At 39.5% G+C, this 4,847-nt stretch overlaps 1 pseudogene; it reads right to left on the bottom strand.

The window, feature by feature from the left end:
* Positions 1-780: 780 nt before the first annotated feature.
* LOC116703222 (hemoglobin subunit beta-like) lies at positions 781-1,632 on the bottom strand (annotated as a pseudogene).
* Positions 1,633-4,847: the final 3,215 nt, after the last annotated feature.

The following is a 4,847-nucleotide window of genomic DNA, read 5'->3' on the forward strand; positions in this document are numbered from 1 at the left end:
ATAAAATGTCTTGATTGTTTGGATTCCGATCTTCTATTGAAAAGTCTCTTCTTTCAGGACCTCTTTCCACAGGCCTGAAACCCCCCTGCAGTAATCACGACCTCTTAAAAAAATAACAATTAGACACACAAGGGCAAACCTATGCGTTATTAAAAATTGCACATCCAAACAATTATTAGTGCAGGTGCGTTGGATCTTTTAGTTGTTGTTATAAATTTTTAAATGAAATATTGCACTGTTGTCAATAAATTAATTGGATGTTGTTGATGAAGCAGAAGACCACCAAGAAAGAACTCCGGCAACTCGAGAAAAGCTGTGACTTAGATAAAAATGACACTATAGTCTTTTTATTTACATTTACTTGTATTTTTATCCAGGTCCAGTGACGAACCAAAAGCAAGTCTGAGCATGAAATGGGAGCTATTGATTATACATCGGCAAATCGCAATAGTTTCATCTAGAATGTGACTAATTATAACAATAATAGCCGCAACAGCGTTAAATAAAAAACATTGTTTATTAAAGGTTAGTAAGGTGGTTAAGTCTTACGGACTTTCATATTTCTCCAATGTTTGGGCTTCTCTCTTTTAGGATAAAGACACTCTCAGCACTTTATCAGAAACTCCTGTTCTCAAGTGTCTAGAGGGTCAGTCTCGATATTTGTGGATTATTAATTTCTTCATGTTACTTATTGGGTATAGTTACAGACATAACAACTTGGTGGATTGCTATTATTTATTTGCTTTTGAGAATAAACAAAAGCAACTTTTAAACACATGATCAGATGTGGTGTCTTCTGTTGCAGCTGTTAGTGGTCCGCCTGCCCAGGGCTGACACCAACAACGGCAGAACTTCTGAAAGCTGACTGAACTTCACCAGTGAAATCCTTCCCAGTGAGCTGCCAACCACAATGGTCAGGCAGTCGGGACAGGAGCTGCAAACAGCAAGTATCCGGAACATCAGCAACCTGAAGGTGGGGCGTTTTTGAATAACCGCTTGAAGTGAATAACAAAGAGTTGCATTGTTCCAGACTTTTACTTTGAAATTGTCGGGATCCAAGTGCAGTTTCTCGGAGGGCAGCAACGCTCAGCTCGCATAGGTTGCCGATGGTCATGTTCTTCAAAGCCCGGTCCAGACCGTGCAGGATAGTTGTTCGGTTTTGTAACCATCGGATTTCAGTGATTGCAGCGCGTTGTAGAGGTTTCTCAAAGTTGCCGAAATATCTCTGAGTCCGGGGTAGACGATCAGACACCTAAAGAACACGTACATGTTACAGGGTTGGACTAGGAGAGGATGTAAAAATCGCTGTGCAAGAAAATGAACCTGTGTGATGGTCTGAAACGCATGGTGCACAATGAAAGAAAAGATTATGTAAGTCCATCCATAATTATCACAAAAGTCCGCAAAAATGTCCAAAGCACACATTGTCAATGCAAGGACTGCGACGACTCACCTGGCAAGAGCTGCAGGGCCCAACCACCTCGACTTGCATATTGGAGAAGACGTCCGCGATGGGTGGCGCGCATCGAAGTCTGTTCCATGAACATGTTGCGGATCTAGAGTTCCTGTGCAGGTCTGCCAGATCCAACGACACCAGCTGCAACTTTTAAAGAATCCTTTATCCCCTCCCATAGGCAAGCGATGGGTGCCAGTAGTGTGTTGTGGATTTGCAACAATGATAAGAGAAGGTCGTATATGCCCGCTCGATTTATCTTATTGACTAAAGGAAATTGTTACAGTATCGAATAGCAAACTAGCGCGGTGGTATTGAACAGCTCCATATCCCTGGAGGTCCAGCTCGCACCTTGTACAGCGATACTTAATTTCAGTGCGAATAGTTGAGTACTGAGCTGAGCAGGAACTCAGGGACGGTGCAACCGCCGCGGGTTTGAGTGATAGTCTTTAAATATTGTCTTAGTGAAGTGTAGTAAAAAAGTCAAATCTGCCTGATCCTTGGGAAATAACATTAGTGTACATACACAGCTCTCTATAAAAGCTTAAACTCCTCTTAAAAATATTAAAATTTGTCCCTGTATCTTAAAAACATTATCTGGTCAATAGATTAAGAAAGCCAAAGTAATTTAGGTGTGGAGCATATTTACATAAGCGTGTACCTCATGTGACGCATTTAAAAAATATGGATACATTTACATGTTACTCTATGTATATATATACAGTAAATATATATATATCTATATACTATATATATATATAAATATAGATATATCCACCACATCATGTATAAATCTATAGCTATATTATTATCTATATATCTTATTATATCGAGTATATCTATATAAAACTATATATATATATATCTACATATATAATATACTACATACATGCTTCTAGTAAATGTATGTAATGAGATATATGTAATATATATTTCTATATATTTAAGGCTGACTATCTTCTAGACTAGTACTGCAACTATCAATACTTTTGAATTATATTTTCAACTTTCAATTTTCAGCACGAGAGCAAGTTAATGAAATAGGTTTATATTACTGGCTATAGAAGGGACGGACCATCCGTTTAAACATAGCAACGTACGTTGTGTGTATTCTAAAAAACGGACCCCGTCTTTGTTGGTGGAGCTCTACTTTCCTAATTAAGTGCATTATGTCAGAAGAGGAGTGCAGCCATTCAGGTAACCTCCACCTGGAGTGCTTGTTCATGCAGACCGCACCACGCAGACGGGATGGAAAACGTGGAGTGGATTTCAGTCACTCGGGCCAATACAGAGACACACTGCTCATCTACCGGTCCTCGGACTTTGGAGTGCCCTCCCTGACCCTCTGAGGGCACCACAAACTATGAGACTATAAAAAATTACTAAAAAAATTTCTTTTTAGCAGAACAAATGATTTAACGTGCACAACAATATTGTGCACCGTATATGTATTTTAAACTGGTTGTTTTAACTTATTCTATGATTCCGTACCTGTGCACTTGAGGGTTGTCTTAAGTGTAAGTGCATTAACAAAAAACGTATTATTATTATTATATTAGTATTATTATTGTGACGTGTTAGGCGAACTTTTGGCGTGTTTTTCAAAAACACACATAGATTGAACAGCTGAGATTTTAAAATACCGTGTTACGACTTGCTGTGGTCATCATAGAGGATGTTTGTTTTTATCTCATGGAGGCTACATCATCACAAGCTTATTCACCACTATTCTTGGAGGGAGGTTCTGGGTGTGTCCAGCGCTGTGTCAAGCATAAAACCCCCGCGGTTAGCGGAAGCGTCAAGAAAAGTCAAGGAAGACAAGATGGGACTTACGCTGAGTACTAAGGCAAGGACGCAGTCAAACCTTCTGGGCTAAAGTGTCTGGAAACGAGGAGGCGATCGGCACGATGCGGTCGTGGTAAATATGAAACACAGTGAATGATGTAAGCTCAACATTCAGTGATCCTTTGAGCTTATATATATTATATACACTCCCATCTGTTTACAGGATGATGGCCCCGGTGTACCGCAGACTAAGACTACTTCGCCCACTGAAGGACCGGAGCCCCACATCTCCCTCTGCGAGGAAGCACGGAGGACGCGTGATGAAAGGAGTTGCCAGATGCGGTGTCAAAAATCGACGACCTGAAAGGAGGTCGTAGCCCCTCAGTGAGCTGCATGCACTTCACTCTGCGTGTGGACCCTGCCACTCAAGGTGCAAGTGACAATGATCACAAGACAATAGCCTGAGATTATAAGAAGTGTTCTAACTTAGGATGTGAAGAGGTTTCCGACATGCTACAGGGTCATTGTATTACATGCACAGGGGAGCTAAAAAACCTCCATATAGTAACCTAACATCTGTGTGATTGTGGTCTTTTCTCAGATTCTCTCTCCACTGCCCGGCCTTGTGGTCCTGTCCAGCAGTTCCCGACGACTTCACCTGAGGAACGTGGCTTGGAACAAGTTCCGGCTGCTTGCTCTGGCCTGTCTGAGAAATAACGATAAACAGAAGGAGAAGCTGAGGAGACTGCAGCATGAGCTTACGTTGCAAAAATGATTAATTAAAGCATTCATGCAAAAAGACAAGCAGTTGTTTATTGAGTTTGTTGTGATGATTGGCATAAAGGAGGTAGACACAAGTCACATCTACAGCAAAAAAAATCAGAGCAGTCAAACAGTCAAATTTTACACCTACCATGTAGACAAAACCCAGTCATTGGTTCCCAGATTCGCCAATGGCAGAAATTATTTCCTTTCGCTGTTTTATATTTTCATGATGAATATCTGTTGTGTAACAAAACCAAGAAATTTGAAGATGTCACCTCAGACGATTGTTTCAGGCATTTATAGTCCAAAAGATTGAGTAATTAAAAAACAATCAGCAGAGGGATTATAAAGAAAACAATGCCGTTTGCACTCGTACTGTTAACTTATAGGGACCGGACATTTTTATTTTTTTTTCTTCAGTTTTTTAGAATACAAACAGGGAGAGAAGAAAAAACTAACTAAATTGTTTAAAAATTAATAAGACCCAGTTAATAATTAGGCTATGATAACTGTCAGCCAAGAAGAAGTTAGTGTTTATTATTATTATTATTGTTATAATTAATTATTATTATTATTATTATTAGTTGTAGTATTAGCCTATTTGCATTGTTATTAAAAATTGCACATGCAAACAATTCTTCAGTGCAGGTGCGTTGGACTTTAAGTGTTGTCAAATTTAAAAAATGAAATATTGAACTGTTGACGTTGTTGGTGTAATATCACTGACGGGGTGATACCATTCAACTTCTGCTGCGTTGTTGATGCAGCAGAAGACCACAAGAAATAAACTACCTGCAAGAGAAAAGCTGTGACTTTAGATAAAACTGACACTTTCGTCTTTTTT

This window comes from Etheostoma spectabile, chromosome 15 (assembly GCF_008692095.1).
Source record: "Etheostoma spectabile isolate EspeVRDwgs_2016 chromosome 15, UIUC_Espe_1.0, whole genome shotgun sequence".
Lineage (NCBI taxonomy): Eukaryota > Metazoa > Chordata > Actinopteri > Perciformes > Percidae > Etheostoma > Etheostoma spectabile.